Source organism: Rutidosis leptorrhynchoides, chromosome 3 (genome assembly GCF_046630445.1).
Source record: "Rutidosis leptorrhynchoides isolate AG116_Rl617_1_P2 chromosome 3, CSIRO_AGI_Rlap_v1, whole genome shotgun sequence".
NCBI classification, from domain to species: domain Eukaryota; kingdom Viridiplantae; phylum Streptophyta; class Magnoliopsida; order Asterales; family Asteraceae; genus Rutidosis; species Rutidosis leptorrhynchoides.
Window position 1 is genome coordinate 536,045,195 of NC_092335.1, and position 19,637 is coordinate 536,064,831.

General features: G+C 30.9%; 1 non-coding gene across 1 annotated transcript; it reads left to right on the top strand.

The window, feature by feature from the left end:
• The first annotated feature begins 15,356 nt into the window (after window positions 1-15,356).
• On the top strand, window positions 15,357-15,463 carry LOC139903048 (small nucleolar RNA R71). Its single transcript, XR_011777896.1, has one exon. It is a non-coding gene; the product is annotated as a small nucleolar RNA R71 (small nucleolar RNA).
• The last annotated feature ends 4,174 nt before the right edge of the window (window positions 15,464-19,637 follow it).

The following is a 19,637-nucleotide window of genomic DNA, read 5'->3' on the forward strand; positions in this document are numbered from 1 at the left end:
CTAACCAGTTTAATTTCTCAATTCCGACATATATTATCTGCTGAAATTAATTTACCATTTGCTAATTCGAGTAAAAATTTACTATCCAAAGGCATCAATGGACAACTTAATTTAGCACAAAAATCTCTACTCATATAGCTTCTATCCACACCCGAATCAAATAAAACGTAAGCAGATTTATTGTCAATAAGAAACGTACCCGTAACAAGCTCCGGGTCTTCCTGTGCCTCTGCCGCATTAATATTGAAAACTCTTCCGCGGCCTTGTCCATTCGTGTTCTCCTGGTTCGGGCAAATTCTAATAATGTGGCCCGGTTTTCCACATTTATAACAAACTACATTGGCATAACTTTCTCCGACATTACTTGCTCCGTCATTACTCGTTCCGACACCATTTGTTCCTTTCGTTCTGTTAACCCCTGGTCCGTAGACCTCACACTTCGCCGCGCTATGACCATTTCTTTTACACTTGTTGCAAAATTTGGTGCAGAACCCCGAGTGATACTTTTCACACCTTTGGCATAGCTGCTTCTGATTGTTGTTGTTGTTGTTGCGGTTATTATTGTTGTTGGGATGATTGTTGTAGTTGCTGTTGTTGTTGTTGTTGTTGTTGTTGTGGTTGTTGTTGTTGTTAGGCCGTTTGTTGTAGTTGCGATTGATGTTGCGATTGTTAGGATAGTTGTTGCGATTATTGTTGTAATTGCTGTTGTTGTTGTATTGGTGATTCTTATCACCGTTTTCCTCCCACTTTCTTTTAACTTGCTTCACATTGGCCTCTTCAGCAGTCTGTTCTTTAATTCTTTCTTCAATCCGGTTCACTAGTTTGTGAGCCATTCTACATGCCTGTTGTATGGAGGCGGGCTCGTGTGAACTTATATCTTCTTGGATTCTTTCTGGTAATCCTTTCACAAACGCGTCGATTTTCTCTTCCTCATCTTCGAACGCTCCCGGACACAATAGGCATAATTCTGTGAATCATCTTTCGTACGTGGTAATATCAAATCCTTGGGTTTGTAACCCTCTAAGTTCTGTCTTGAGCTTATTGACCTCGGTTCTGGGACGGTACTTCTCGTTCATCAAGTGCTTGAATGCTGACCACGATAGTGCGTAAGCATCATCTTGTCCCACTTGCTCTAGATAGGTATTCCACCATGTTAACGCAGAACCTGTGAAGGTATGCGTAGCGTACTTCACTTTGTCCTCTTCAGTACACTTACTTATGGCAAACACAGATTCGACCTTCTCGGTCCACCATTTCAATCCGATCGGTCCTTCGGTTCCATCAAATTCCAAAGGTTTGCAGGCAGTGAATTCTTTGTAGGTGCATCCTACACGATTTCCTGTACTGCTAGATCCAAGGTTATTGTTGGTATGTAGCGCAGCCTGTACTGCGGCTATGTTTGAAGCAAGAAAGTCACGAAATTCCTCTTCGCTCATATTCAAGGTGTGTCGAGTAGTCGGTGCCATTTCCTTCAAAATAGTCAAATGAAACGAGTTAATCATATAGAATATCAAGAGTAGTCAATAGTATTTCGTAGCGTAATATGAACTTATTTATAAAAGCTCTTTCTTCATATTAGCATTTTATACTCTTTAATTCGGGTAGTACCTACCCGTTAAGTTCATACTTAGTAGCTAATATACCATTTCAACTACTACAATTCTATATGAAAAACTAATCACAAAAAAAAAAAAAATCATATTCAAACCTTTATACAATAACTTGCAAACTTACAATACCGCTTTTTTTTTACATATAGCATAAAATATAGCACATAAAACTTTGATACAAAGTAGTTGCGAAGATAATTCTAGTTAATAAATAAGGCGTTCAGCAAAGGCAATAAAGACACGTAATTCATACGTCCAGAATCAAGTCATGCATTCTGGTTTTACTAATACCACTTCCCTTCCTTGGTTTTGTGGAACATAACCGTTGTGACCGATAGTAAGACAATGTGTTGTAACGTTGTCAAAAGGATGAAGGTTACGTAATGACTAACAGTCTCGTAATAACCTAAAAACCTCATTTCTTACCCCAATTACCGACTCCATCACTTGTGGGAACGTTTTGTTTAATAGTTGTAGCCCGATGTTCCTGTTCTCACTTTGGTGAGAAGCGAACATTACTAACCCGTAAGCATAACATGCTTCTTTATGTTGCATGTTAGCCGCTTTTTCTAAATCACGAAGTCCTATATTCGGATATATTGAGTCAAAATAATTTCTTAACCCGTTGCGTAAAATAGCATTTGGGTTCCCCGCAATATATGCGTCAAAGTAAACACATCGTAACTTATGGATTTCCCAATTTGATATCCCCCATCTTTCGAACGAAAGCCTTTTATAAACCAAGGCATTCTTGGAACGTTCTTTGAATGTCTTACAAACTGATCTCGCCTTAAATAGTTATGCCGAGGAATTCTGACCGACTCTAGACAAGATTTCATCAATCATGTCTCCGGGTAGGTCTCTTAAAATATTGGGTTGTCTATCCATTTTGTATTTTTATACTGTAAAATAGACAAGAGTTAGATTCATAAAAAAAAATACTTATTAATACAAGCAATTTTTACATATATCATAAAGCATAAGCACACTATATTACATATATTACACCACACGAATATAACTATCTTATTCCGACTCGCTCGTTTCTTCTTCTTCGGTTTTGGTTCATTTTGCCAAGTTTCTAGGGATATATGATGTTTCCCTAATACGAGTTGTCGTTTTCCACATTGGTTTAGAAAAACCTGGTGGTTTAGAGGTTCCCGGGTTATTGTCACAACTTAAGAAATACGGGTGTTGATGATACATATAAAGTTCATCGGGTTTGGAATCAAATTTCTCTATTTTTATGCCCTTTCCCTTATTGTTCTCTTTTGCCTTATTAAATTGTGTTGGGGTAATTTCTATAACATCATCGGAATCCTTGTCGGGATCCGATTCATCGGAGAATTGGTAATCCTCCCAATACTTTGCTTCCTTGGTGGAAACACCATTGACCATAATTAACTTTGGTCGGTTGGTTGAGGATTTTCTTCTACTTAACCGTTTTATTATTTTCCCCACTGGTTCTATTTCTTCTTCCGGTTCCGATTCTTCTTCCGGTTCCGATTATTCTTCCGGTTCCGACTCTTCTTCCGGTTCCTCTTCGGGAACTTGTGAATCAGTCCACGAATCATTCCAATTTACATTTGACTCTTCATTATTATTAGGTGAGTCAATGGGACTTGTTCTAGAGGTAGAAATCTATCACATAATATCGAAAGCGTTAAGAGATTAATATATCACATAATATTCACATGTTAAAAATATATAGTTTCCAACAAAATTTGTTAAGCAATCATTTTTCAAGTAAACACAGTCGAAGTCCAGACTCATTAATGCATCCTAACAAACTCGATAAGACACACTAATGCAAAATTCTGGTTCTCTAAGACCAACGCTCGGATACCAACTGAAATGTCCCGTTCATATTGATTATAAACGTTCCATATTAATTGATTTCGTTGCGAGGTTTTGACCTCTATATGAGACATTTTTCAAAGACTGCATTCATTTTTAAAACAACCATAACCTTTATTTTATCAATAAAGGTTTCAAAAGCATTACGTAGATTATCAAATAATGATAATCTAAAATATACTGTTTATACACGACCATTACATAATGGTTTACAATAGAAATATATTACATCGACATATGTTTCTTGAATGCAGTTTTTACACAATATCATACAAACATGGACTCCAAATCTTGTCCTTATTTTAGTATGCAACAGCGGAAGCTCTTAGTATTCACCTGAGAATAAAAATGCTTTAAACGTCAACAAAAATGTTGGTGAGTTATAGATTTAACCTATATATATTAAATTGTAACAATAGACCACAAGATTTCATATTTCAATATACATCCCATACATAGAGATAAAAATCATTCATATGGTGAACACCTGTAACCGACATTAACAAGATGCATATATAAGAATATCCCCATCATTCCAGGATCCTCCTTCGGACATGATATAAATTTCGAAGTACTAAAGCATCCGGTACTTTGGATGGGGTTTGTTAGGCCCAATAGATCTATCTTTAGGATTCGCGTCAATTAGGGTGTCTGTTCCCTAATTCTTAGATTACCAGACTTAATAAAAAGGGGCATATTCGATTTCGATAATTCAACCATAGAATGTAGTTTCACGTACTTGTGTCTATTTTGTAAATCATTTATAAAACCTGCATGTATTCTCATCCCAAAAATATTAGATTTTAAAAGTGGGACTATAACTCACTTTTACAGATTTTTACTTCGTCAGGAAGTAAGACTTGGCCACTGGTCGATTCACGAACCTATAACAAATATGTACATATATATCAAAGTATATTCAAAATATATTTACAACACTTTTAATACATTTTGATGTTTTAAGTTTATTAAGTCAGCCGTCCTCGTTAGTAACCTACAACTAGTTATCCAACGTTAGATGTACAGAAAAAAATTGATATATATTATCTTGAATCAATCCACGACCCAGTGTATACACGTCTCAGGCTAGATCACAACTCAAAGTATATATATTTTTGGAATCAACCTCAACCCTGTATAGCTAACTCCCACATTACTGCATATAGAGTGTCTATGATTGTTCCAAATAATATATACACATGGGTCGATATGATATGTCAAAACATTTGCATACGTGTCTATGGTATCCCAAGATTATATAATATATTAGAATACATGTATAATACAATATAAGTTAGCTAGGATATGATTAATATAGATTTTTTACCAATTTTCACGTTTCTACAACAAGAAAAATTATCCAATCTTGTTTTACCCATAACTTCTTCATTTTAAATCCGTTTTGAGTGAATCAAATTGCTATGGTTTCATATTGAACTCTATTTTATGAATCTAAACAGAAAAATTATTGGTTTATAGTCGGAAATATAAGTTACAAGTCATTTTTGTAAAGGTAGTCATTTTAGTCGAAAGAACGACGTCTAGATGACCATTTTAGAAAACATACTTCCACTTTGAGTTTAACCATGATTTTTGGATATAATTTCATTTTCATAAGAAAAATCATTTTCCCAGAAGAACAACTTTTAAATCAAAGTTTATCATAGTTTTTAATTAACTAACCCAAAACAGCCCGCGGTGTTACTACGACGGCGTAAATCCGGTTTTACGGTGTTTTTCGTGTTTCCAGGTTTTAAATCATTAAGTTAGCATATCATATAGATATAGAACATGTGTTTAGTTGATTTTAAAAGTCAAGTTAGAAGGATTAACTTTTGTTTGCGAACAAGTTTAGAATTAACTAAACTATGTTCTAGTGATTACAAGTTTAAACCTTCGAATAAGATAGCTTTATATGTGTGAATCAAATGATGTTATGAACATCATTACTACCTCAAGTTTTCTGGATAAAGCTACTGGAAATGAGAAAAATGGATCTAGCTTCAATGGATCCTTGGATGGCTTGAAACTTCTTGAAGCAGAATCATGACACAAAAACAAGTTCAAGTAAGATTTCCACTCGAAATAAGATTGTTATAGTTATAGAAATTGAATCAAAGTTTGAATATAAGTATTACCTTGTATTAGAAAGATATCTTACTGTAAATAAGAAAGATTTCTTGAGGTTGGATGATCACTCTACAAGATTGGAAGTAAGCTAGCAAACTTGGAAGTATTCTTGATTTTATGAAACTAGAACTTGTAGAATTTATGAAGAACACTTAGAACTTGAAGATAGAACTTGAGAGAGATCAATTAGATGAAGAAAATTGAAGAATGAAAGTGTTTGTAGGTGTTTTTGGTCGTTGGTGTATGGATTAGATATAAAGGATATGTAATTTTGTTTTTATGTAAATAAGTCATGAATGATTACTCATATTTTTGTAATTTTATGAGATATTTCATGCTAGTTGCCAAATGATGGTTCCCACATGTGTTAGGTGACTCACATGGGCTGCTAAGAGCTGATCATTGGAGTATATATACCAATAGTACATACATCTAAAAGCTGTGTATTGTACGAGTACGAATACGGGTGCATACCAGTAGAATTGTTGATGAAACTGAACGAGGATGTAATTGTAAGCATTTTTGTTAAGTAGAAGTATTTTGATAAGTGTCTTGAAGTCTTTCAAAAGTTTATGAATACATATTAAAACACTACATGTATATACATTTTAACTGAGTCGTTAAGTCATCGTTAGTCGTTACATGTAAGTGTTGTTTTGAAACCTTTAGGTTAACGATCTTGTTAAATGTTGTTAACCCAATGTTTATAATATAAAATGAGATTTTAAATTATAATATTATCATGATATTATGATGTACGAATATCTCTTAATATGATATATATACATTAAATGTCGTTACAACGATAATCGTTACATATATGTCTCGTTTCAAAATCATTAAGTTAGTAGTGTTGTTTTTACATATGTAGTTCATTATTAATATACTTAATGATATGTTTACTTATCATAATATCATGTTAACTATATATATAACCATATATATGTCATCATATAGTTTTTACAAGTTTTAACGTTCGTGAATCATCGGTCAACTTGGGTGATCAATTGTCTATATAAAACCTATTTCAATTAATCAAGTCTTAACAAGTTTGATTACTTAATATGCTGGAAACACTTAATCATGTAAATAACAATTTCATTTAATATGTATAAACATGGAAAAGTTCGGGTCACTACAATGTTTGACGTTTTGATTATTTATTACCATGGGTTAATTGTCCCTTATCCTGGATGTAATTGAAACCTATCTGGGTTTTGCCCATAATAGTTCATCGTTCATAATTATAAAATGCTCGGCAAATTTAACCTTATACCCGAAGTCAAATATTCTAACTAATTGGGGATTCGAACTGTAACAAGGTCTTAATACTTTGTTTAATGAATACACCAGGTTATCGACTGTGTGTAATCCAAGGTTTTAATACTTTGTTAACAATTACACCAATTACCCTTGAATGTAATCTACCCCTATTTTAATGAGTCCATTAACTATTAATCCATCCCCGTGTTCGGTCAAATGAACAATAATTCGTACTTATAAATATCCCGCCCATCGTGTCCGATTAAGCGTATGTGGTTATATATAGATACGTCAAATCATAACCTTTATATTAAATTAACGAGGTATCGTTAATTTAATATAAAGCCCATTCATAGCCCATAGTCTAATTTCCACAAGTGTCATTCTTTTGTCCAAACCCCAATTATGGTACAAAGCCTAATAACCCCATCTTTAATATTTAGTCTAAAATCACTATTACTTTGGCTTAAATAAGCATAATAATAACTTAGTTACGAGACATCAATTTTAAAAAGGAAAACATAACTTACATTGAGTATTTATCGCGTAGTGTTAAACGGATAGAATTTTGACTTCAAAACCCGTAAAATAACTTTTACATAACCCAAACTAATCTAATATAAAACTAAACTAATATATATATATATATATATATATATATATATATATATATATATATATATATATATATATATATATATATATATATATATATATATATATATATATATATATATATATATATATATATATATATATATATATATATATATATATCTTACAGAGGGAGTAATATATTTATTGTTTATATTTCGGCCAAAATTCTGTGGCTTTTATAGACCTGACCAAACTTTTGGGGCCATGCGATCGCATGGCTCCCCTTTGTTATTTCCATGCGATCGCATGGCATAGAAATCCAGCTCACATTGCCTTGGACACTAGCTTGTTGACATGATATATAAATATATATAATATATATAATTTATGTAATTATATATATATATTATATTATATTCTTGTGCATAGTAGACTTGTAATTTTTGGTCCGTTGAGTCGGGCGTTGATAGTTGGCTCAGGTCCCGGTTCCGGATTTTCGAACGTCCTTTCGTACGATTTAATATCTTGTACTTTGCGTTTTGTAATTTGTAATTTGCACATAAAATTATTTTCCTTAACACCCAAAATCCGCGCAAGTCTTTTAACTCAATTTTTGGGACGCTTTTGAGTGCACTATGGCTTTAAGGACCCTTTTCAAGTTTTAGGACGCTTTTTCTTCAATTCTTTAATCTTCGTGCTTTTCGTTTCGTAACTTGTACTCTTGTCAATTTTAGACGTTTCTCATCATTAATTTGAACCACTTGAATTGTATCTTGTACATTTGAGCTTTTTGGACGTTTTTGTCTTCGAATCTTCGTTTTCGCCTTTTGTCTTTGCACTTATTTATTATAAACGAATATCACTTGGAAATAGAACAATTGCAACTGAAAACTTTACATATCGGAAGGATATTTATACTAAATATATGTTTATTTGGAGCACTATCAAATATCCCCACACTTGAACGTTGCTTGTCCTCAAGCAATACAGAATTCGAAATTAAATTACACGAATCACTTCTTTATTCTTCACACTTTATACATAAGTGATTTTGATACGGCGGTATAAACAATGGCAATAACGATGTGGTTTACAGTCCCACATGACTATGAAAATTTAGATCCTTTAAGGAAATTGGATCTTTATGAAAACATTTGATCTTTTTGAAAATTCAATCTAGATTTTACCCTAGATAAGTTTTTCGGAATAACCCTTCACCGGTGTTTGCAAAATATTTTTGTGGGTTTTGTGAGTTTCAGATTTTAAAATTTTAGCTCAAAACTTGCGGTTTTGTGTCACCCACTTGCTAACCTTGTATTAGAAAAGCACACGTCCAGTATACTTGCTCCGTATATTACCTTTCGGTAAACTACCGTCAGGTTGTAAAGGAAAGCGTTGAACAAGCAACTGTTAAGGCAATGTCCCCTGACATGCTTTTAATTATGGCCTATAACGTGTCGGATGCAATTACTATCCTTTGTAGGAGCAATAGTAAAGATCATCCTATAGTTTTTTGGTCTGGCACAAGGTCCTGTCTTCGACCATGCTATGCAACCACCGTTCTTACGGTTGACACCCGATTTGGTTCAGTTGACCTAATGAATTCCAGGTGAATTCCTAGGATTTTATATTCAATGGTAATGAACGCATTAAAATGGGTTTTCAGAAAATAAATCGGTTTGTAATTTTGATCAAAGTATTTTCTCGTTCAAGCTCGAGTTTAGATATCATTGAATTTCATGAGTTTGTAATTCTCAATCTTTAAAGTCAATCTCTAGGATTGAGTAATATCAGGCTTAAAAGCTGATTTTTAATCTTTAAGGAGATTATCCTTTCTGGGGGTCTGATTCATTAGTCTTATCAAGCTAATTTGCACGGCGCCCTCCCCATTTTACGAGACAGATCCTCTCATGGTTAGGATAAGTCTGACCACTTGGCGACCCTGTTTGATGCTGAGGTTCGTGGATTTCCTGCTGATTTTAGAGATGACTTTTCTAGATTTTTCGTCAACCTACAGCTGGTCTGGATGACAACTTCTTGACCTAAATCAAGAAGCGAGTGTCTTTTTCGGAAGACATTACTTCCTTTTAATGATGGAATTGATTCATCGTGCAGATCCATCTTTCTTATAAATATATTACAGTAATTCGGGTAAAACTGATTAAATTAGTCCAAAACAAAAGCACCTGCAATAACTTTACAGAAACACGTGATAGATAGCTTTTAATTGAATAACTTGGTACATTCTCCCCACACTTGGTTTTTTTCATGCGTCTTTTTATATCTTAATAAATAAATTCAAGCGTTTTAGTTGTTTCTCAATTTATGTCCTTTCCGAGGTAACGATAATTTCGTTATTAACACCTAGTTTTCATCGTTCATAAATATGTATAAACATAATTTTTAATTCATTTAGTTGAAAATTTTTAAAATTTTCATAACATTTAGAAAATAAACCAAGTATAAACCCGAGAGTATTTATAACCCTTCCCCACACTTGAGATCATGCAATGCCCTCATTAGCATGAAATCAGACTCTAATTATAAATTCATGAGGGTGATTAGTGTTGAAAGTGATTAAAAATACCCAGTTTGTAATTACAAAGCTCGTCGAATGATAGATGGCGCGCCTCATCGTTCATTCCTTCTTGTTTTATTACACACGTTTTTATTCAAAAACGATTGCTTTTCTGAACTTTTTGCTAATATTTGAAAATGCGTCATTTACCCTTACTCATCATGCATTTTTATTGACGAGTTATGCACTAACCCGAACCCCTAATTTAACGTTAAGTGGGGTTAGACTTCCCCATACTTAGCTGACGACATGTGAAGTCGGTAGAATAAGTTTCACAAATTAAAATAGTGAGCCAGTTATTTACATCTCGGGTGGTATAAAATATATCAATGGGTTTAAAGTTTAGACTCACCCGATCGTCACTACTTAATTCTTTTTTAAGTGTAGCTTTTAGTAAATGGATTTGTCTCTTTTCTGGTTCTTGGTCAAATGGATCGATATACACCGACATACATATTATAGGGTGGACAATTCCTAACATTTCCTTCCTTTTATTCTCGGGAACAAAGTTTTCACCTCTATTACCTAATTGGGTGAAATCCGAGGTGTCATTATCTATTACAGCTCGTAGTTCATCTTCGGTAGAAGACTCGTCTATTGAGAATATTGGGTTGGAAGGTTGTGGCTGGATTAAAGAAAATTCTTCTTCATTAACGGTCCTTATCGGTTCCTCCACTTTGGTCTCGGGGGTAAAATTTTCAACGTTATCGTTTTCCCAAGAGTACCAATTTGTCACCCTTACTTCTTCTTCATCCATTGATGGATCGATGATTTCGTCGGTAGAGGCTAATGTGTCGATATGTTGTAAAATTGGTAAGACTGAATGAAAAGTATCATCGGGATAGTAGGTGATTTCGGAGCTCTCGAATTCATCAAAATTCGATGATATGAGATTTTCTTGCACACGACTCCTCAGATCAACAGGTGTGTAATCTGATAGAGTTTCAGCTTGCCGATTTACAAACTCTCTCATTTGTTCATTTTGAGCATCAAGTTCTTCGAGTTTGATTTTCATATAATCTAAAGAATTTTCAGGCACATAATTTTCCTCGTCTTCTGGTTGTTGAGTTTGGATATATTCTTGGGAATAATCTCAATTAGAATTGTATTCCTCATAATCATTCCATTCCGGTTCCATGGGTGCATAATTTTCTATAGGAACGTAATAATAACATTCCCATGTTGAGTGATAATCTCCACAGATTTCACAACCAGTTATTGTTTCGTCATTCGTGATCCAAGATTGACCGAACGAATTGTCATCAACACCCGTTTGAGAGTATTGATTAAATTGATTTCGGATGTCATAAAGAGTTTCCAAAATATTCTCAAGATTTTCCATAATTCACTTATTACCAAATTTTAGCTACAATGTGGTGCATTTACTTAATTATCCTATTAGTTATAAAAATAAAATTATATAAGTTATCAAATTAATAGACTTTTCTGCTTTTGCCCACGTTTCGAATAGCCAATAGATGCAGCAGGAGCCAGAACCCTTTAAATCGGAAGCTCACAACTCAGCCACTAACAAATCCAACTATTACTACGAAGCAGAAAATTTGGATGTCTATCAATTTAACCGCTTAAAATAATTTTTCGTTTGGAAAATAAAAATCTATGTCCTAAAAACTAGCGTGTCGAGAAATAAGAAAGAAAAAGATTACGCGTCGAAAAACGTCGAAAAATAAAAATAAGAAAGAAAAACGTCGAAACTTAAAAGTCTAAAAACTAAATCTAAAAAGTTGCTCCTAAAGGTCTAAAGGTAAATGCAATTTTATTCGGAAAACGGCAATTACTTATAAGGTACTAAAAAAATTAAAGCGAAAAACGGCGTCGCAAAATTCTAAAGCGCCTAAATCTTAATTCTAAAGAAAAAGCACTTAAAGGATTTTACGGCAAAGCCTAAAAATCTAGAAATAAAAAATAACTACGGAAAAAACTATGTGTTAAAACTAATTACGAGCGAAAAATACAAATATTACGCTAAAACAAATAAAAAGATACAAAATATAAAAATAAACTTAAAGTTGTAAAAAGTACAATTTTTATAAAAATATTATTTTTATATTATTTATTTATAAAAGTATTAATTTTTATATATTAACAAAACTAATTAAACTAAATAATACAAATTAATTAAAAACTAAAACAAATTATTATTAAATATAAACCTAATTAGGGTTTAAATAATAATAATAATTAATAATACGTAATTAATGCTGGAATAGGGTTTGATCAGGCGTGTCAGAGTTTACCATGCGATCGCATGGAATTATCACGGCCAGCTCATGCGATCGCATGGGCTTGGATTCCAGTTTTTTTTAATAGATTTTATATTGTTTTTCTAAAAATTATATATAAAAATATTTACACAAATATATATTAAAAATATAGCGTTTCGCCGAGTTCCCCGGCAGCGGCGCCAAAAACTTGATGTGCGCAGCGGTGTATACGAAATAGTTATTATTTTTACTACGAAATACGATACAAATAACACAAGTTTTAATTATTTATTTACAGATGGGATATACCTAAACCTTGCTACAACACTATAGGCAGTGTACCTAATCGTAAAGTAGTATAGTTTTTAGTAAGTCCGGTTCGTTCCACAGGGAGATGGCTTATTTCACACTATATTTTAATTAACTATATTTGTACAAAATATATATAATTATATATAATAATATATAAAAGGGGATTTGCCGTTTAATGACCAGTTTGTCGGTTTTATATTTTAAGTCACAATTAAAACCTAATGCAAAATATAAATGACGATAATTTAAGTGCGTAAAATAAATAACAATATAATAATTATGCTTATTTAAACTTCCGTAACCATGATGTTTGACGTTTTGATTATTTATTACCCTGGGTTAATTGTCCTTTGTCCTGGATGTAATTGATACCTATATGGGTTTTGCCCATAATAGTTCATCGGTCATAATTATAAAATGCTCTGCAAATTTAACCTTATACCCGAAGTCAAATATTCCAACTAATTGGGGATTCGAACTGTAACAAGGTCTTAATACTTTGTTTAATGAATACACCAGGTTATCGACTGTGTGTAATCCAAGGTTTTAATACTTTGTTAACAATTACACCAATTACCCTTGAATGTAATCCACCCCTGTTTTAATGAGTCCATTAACTATTAATCCATCCCCGTGTCCGGTCAAATGAACAATAATTCGTACTTATAAATATCCCGCCCATCGTGTCCGATTATGCGTATGTGGTTATATATAGATACGTCAAATCATAACCTTTATATTAAATTAACGAGGTATCGTTAATTTAATATAAAGTCCATTAATAGCCCATAGTCTAATTTTCACAAGTGTCATTCTTTTGTCCAAACCCCAATTATGGTACAAAGCCCAATAACCCCATCTTTAATATTTAGTCTAAAATCACAATTACTTTGGCTTAAATAAGCATAATAATAACTTAGTTACGAGACATTAATTTTAAAAAGGAAAACATAACTTACATTGAGTATTTATCGCGTAGTGTTACACGGACAGAATTTCGACTTCAAAACCCGTAAAATAACCTTTACATAACCCAAACTAATCTAATATAAAACTAAACTAATATTTATATATATATATATATATATATATATATATATATATATATATATATATATATATATATATATATATATCTTACAGAGGGAGTAATATATTTATTGTTTATATTTCGGCCAGAATTCTGTGGCTTTTATAGGCCTGACCAAACTTTTGGGGCCATGCGATAACATGGCTCCCCTTTGTTATTTCCATGCGATCGCATGGCATAGAAATCCAGCTCACATTGCCTTGGACACTAGCTTGTCGACATGATATATAAATATATATAATATATATATAATTTATATAATTATATATATATTATATTATATTCTTGTGCATAGTAGACTTGTAATTTTTGGTCCGTTGAGTCGGGCGTTGATAGTTGGCTCAGGTCCCGGTTCCGGATTTTCGAACATCCTTTCGTACGATTTAATATCTTGTACTTTGTATTTTGCAATTTGTAATTTGCACATAAAATTATTTTCCTTAACACCCAAAATCCGCGCAAGTCTTTTAACTCAATTTTTGGGACGCTTTTGAGTGCACTATGGCTTTAAGGACCTTTTTCCAGTTTTAAGACGCTTTTTCTTCAATTCTTTAATCTTCGTGCTTTTCGTTTCGTAACTTGTACTCTTGTTAATTTTAGACGTTTCTCATCATTAATTTGAACCACTTGAATTGTATCTTGTACATTTGAGCTTTTTGGACGTTTTTGTCTTCGAATCTTCGTTTTCGCCTTTTATCTTTGCACTTATTTATTATAAACGAATATCACTTGGAAATAGAACAATTACAACTGAAAACTTTACATATAGGAAGGATATTGATACTAAATATATGTTTATTTGGAGCACTATCAATGAGGCTTGTTGATGCTTCAATTGTTGCTTCAAGAACTCATTTTCCTTTAACAAAAATGCCTCGGTTGGCTCCGCCTTCTTTATGTAGTTTTGCATGATCTCTTCTAAACTCTTTGAAGGTTGGGATTGTTGATTGTTTTGTTGGTTTTTTTGTGGTTGCTGATTGTAACCTTGGTTAATTTGTGGTTGACTATAACCTTGGTTGTTTTGATAGCCTTGGTTGCCTTGATAACTTGTGTTGGTTTGATTGTTATAAGGTTGGGTGTTATATGTTTGTTGATTTTGTGATTGGAAGTTGTTGTTTCAGTTTTTGTTATAGCTTGGGTTGTAACCTTGGTTTCGGTTTTGGTTTGTAAATCCGGGTGGTGGGTTGTTTTGAGTGTTGAATGAGACTTGTCTTTGGTTAGGATTGAGTTAGCCTTAGCTTGATAAGCCTCCCCTTTGATAATTTTGATTACTCACATAGTTGACATGAGCATCCGAGTTCATAGGTATATCGCCCAAATCAATATGGTTGCATTGGTTGATTTGAGGACAATTCTTTGTGAGGTGAGGTCCATCGCATCTTTCACACCCTACTTGCATCACGACAATAGATTGTTGTAACTTCTTCAACTCTTTCACGTATGATTGAAATTGATTATTTAAGCTAGCAAATGTGACTGGACCGTTTTCACTCTCCACTTAAGCTACACTTTTCCTTGGCAAATCTCTAGGTGAAGGGTTCCACTCATAAGTATGAATTGAGATATCTTCCAACAAGGTTTTGGCCGCATTAAGTGACTTATACATAAACACTCCTCCCGCGGATGCATCAAGAATTTGTCTTGTCAATAAATTCGTACCCCGATAAAACGTGTTGATGTACTCTCTTTTTGTCAATCCATGTGGTGGACATGCTCTCAACATCTTCTTAAAATGTATCCATGCATTATATAAAGACTCATCACTTCGTTGAGCGAATGCATTGATCTCCATTCTAAGTCTCTCCGTGCCTTTGATGGTGGAAAGAAGTGATTGATAAAAGTGTCGCTTAAGTCTTGAAAAGTTCTAATCGAGTCGGAAGGAAAATTTCTTAACCAAGCCTTGGCATCACCTTGAAGAGAAAAGGGGAATGCCCTTAACTTATAAGCATCTTCGGTAACATCTTTATGCTTGTAAAGATCAGAAATATCATTGAATAGTTGAAGGTGTTCAAACGGATTCTTTTCCATTAACTCATGAAATTGCACATCCTTGATCATTGCACAACTATCAGTTAGACACACTAATGCAAGACCTGGTTCGCTAAGACCACCGCTCTGATACCACCTATAGCGACCCGTCCTAATCCATCTTGGACGAATATATTACATTTGGTTACATCGTGAGGTACTTGACCTCTATATGATACATTTTACAAATATTGCATTCGTTATTAAAAGACAATATTTCATTTCATCGAAAGATGACGGCATGCATACCATTTCATAATATATCCAACTATAATTGACTTAATAATAATCTTGATGAACTCAACGACTCGAATGCAACGTCTTTTGAAATATGTCATGAATGACTTCAAGTAATATCTCCAAAATGAGCAATTGCACAGCGAAAGATTTCTTTCATACCTGAGAATAAATATGCTTTAAAGTGTCAACCAAAAGGTTGGTGAGTTCATTAGTTTATCATAATCAATCATTTCCATAATTTTAATAGACCACAAGATTTCATTTTTCATAAACATCATTCTCATATCAGGCATTTCACAAACTGCATAGAGATAAAAATCATTCATATGGATTGAACACCTGATAATCGACATTAACAAGATGCATATAAGAATATCCCCATCATTCCGGGACACCCATCGGACATGATATAAAAACTCAAAGTACTAAAGCATCCGCTACAATGGATGGGGTTTGTTGGTCCCAATAGATCTATCTTTAGGATTCGCGTCAATTAGGGGTGCACTAATTCTCAAAATTAGTGATGTTCCCTAATTCTTAGATTACCAGGCTAAAAGGGGCATATTCGGCTTCGATCCATTCAACCATATAATGTAGTTTCGATTACTTGTGTCTATTTCGTAAAACATTTATAAAAGCAGCGCATGTATTCTCAGTCCTAAAAATATATATTGCAAAAACATTTAAAAAGGGAGTAATGAAACTCACAAAACTGTATTTTGTAGTAAAAATACATATGACGGTATTGAACAACTGAACAATGCAGGGTTGGCCTCGGATTCACGAACCTATATCATTTGTATATTTATTAATATATAATCTTAATCGAATAAATATATATATTATTATTAGTGATATAATTTTTATATTATTAATTTATATTTCTCATTATTACTATATAAAAATATGAATTTTGTTATGTTATATGTATCGAATATTTTTTTTATATCAATAGTTCATTTGTTTGTTAAAATAGTACTTATACTAATACTAAAGTAATATTAGTAGTAATTAAAATAATGATAATGATAATACTAGTGTTAACGACAATAATATAAATGATTTTATTGATAATAATATAAATGATAGTTTTATTGATAAATATTATAATAATAATAACATTAGTTTTTAATAAAATGAAAAGTTTAATAATAATAATAATGAAAATAATAATTTTGATAATAATACATTTTACTTAATAATAATAATTATTATAACAATCTTATTACTAATGATAATCTTAATAATAGTACTTTTGTTAATAATAATAATAATAATAGTAAGTCTACGATGATACTAATATTAATATTAATCATAATAATGATAGTTTGAATTATTTTCATAATAATGATAGTAATAATAATCCTAATCATAATAATACTTATATTGATGTTAATAATACTAATAATAACATTAATAATACTTGATGATGTTACATAATAGCAAAATGATTATAATAATAATAATCATAATATTACTAATACCTAATAATAATAATAATTACTTATATTAGTAATCCTAATAACAATAATAATTATAATACTAATATTAATAACAATAACAATAATAATCATAACAATAATAATCATATTAATAATAATAATAATAATAATAATAATAATAATAATAATAATAATAATAATAATAATAATAATTAATATTACTAAGTAATAATAATAATAATAATAATAATAATAATAATAATAATAATAATAATAATAATAATAATAATAATAATAATAATAATAATAATAATAATAATAATAATAATAATAAATCAATATATAAAGACTACCTCAAAATAAGCTCCACAAAAAAATAAGTTGTTGTGCCCAGGTTCAAACCCCAGTCCACTCGCTAACCCGAAACCCACTCAACCATTCAGCTGTGACCGTTTTTTCTGAAATTATACTCGTCCATAATTTATTTAAACTGTATCTGTCTGTTAATATTCATCTTCCTCGCCATTTAAATCGACCAGTAGCCATTACGATCCTAACCATAATTTAATTGTTTGGGTTTAGGTGTTAAATAGAAACAGGTATAACTTGATTGTGTGAGAGGTGGATTAATAAAAAAAAATAAACCGAAACAGATGAGTGAAGAACACCCGTATGAACTCCAACATCAATTTCAACTTGAGGACTGTTTTAGACGAAAATTATGACATGAATTGGGTTTCAAATGATTTATGGAAACTTTATGATTCATCAATTGCCTCGGAAACTTCAAAACAATTTCGAATTTAATGAAGAACAATTTGTTTGACTTTTAAAAATTTAACTTTGACTTGGAAATTTGAATTCAATAGTTAAAATTGAGACATGAGATTTTCCAGATACTTTAATTGAAGGATTTATAAGAGAACTGCATTAATAGATTTTTAAATATAACAACAAATCGAAGTTTTTGAAAAATGAAACCTGAACAGGGCAGGTACCTGTTCTTCCTCTTCAATTTTTATTAATTCGAAAATTTTAGAAGCTGTGAAAGGTATTGATAGTTGTTAGTTGATAATGTGAGGTTTTTGGTATCCTTTAACAACTGGAATTGATCTGTTTACATAAGAATGAATGCCGACAGAATATAAAGCAGATACAGAAAGAAAAATAAAAATAAATAAAGGAGAAAGGGATTAGCAACTGATTCATACTATATTTGATCTTGATGTTTAATAAATTCAGATAGGAAACAAGATTAAGCACAGTTTGATTGTGATACATTACCAAAACTGTACGATTCTGTTGTTCATCGATCATATTCCAGTGATATACAATTAAATAACATATTAATAATAATAATAATTTTAATAATGTTAATAATAATTATATTAATACTAATAATAACAAATAATTAATATTAATACTAATAAATAATAATAATAATAAAAATATTTATACTAATAATAACAATAGTGGGATTAATAATAATAATAATAATAATAATAATAATAATAATAATAATAATAATAATAATAATAATAATAATAATAATAATAATAATAATAATAATAATAATAATAATAATAATAATAATAATAATAATAATAATAATAATAATACTAATAATAATAATAATAATTCTATTAATAATCATTGTAATAATAATAATAGTATTTGGAAATAATAATGCTAATAATTATAAAAAGTTTATGAGGATATTATTAATGGTAATATTAATAAAGTGTATTATTTTTACAATAATAATAATAATAATAATAATAATAATAATAATAATAATAATAATAATAATAATAATAATAATAATAATAATAATAACAATAATAATAATAATAATAATAATAATAATAATAATAATAATATTGATTCTCAAAGATAATACATAGTAATACTAGTAATATCAATTTACATGTTTTAATTTTTATATCTCTAATATTAATATTACTATTAATAATAATAATGAGATTGATATAAATAATTATGCTCATCAAATCTCATGTATATAGATATACATATATATAACGGATTGGTAATATTAATAATTCTGAAATCAATAATAATAAAAGTAATATAATAATTATATTTTAATTTATAATTAAATTTAACATAATATTACATATTATTAATTATGTAATACTTATTATTATATGATAACATATTTAATATTTGTATATATATTATATATATATTAGAACATACATGTAATATTAATTGTATACAGATTTCATATATATATATATATATATA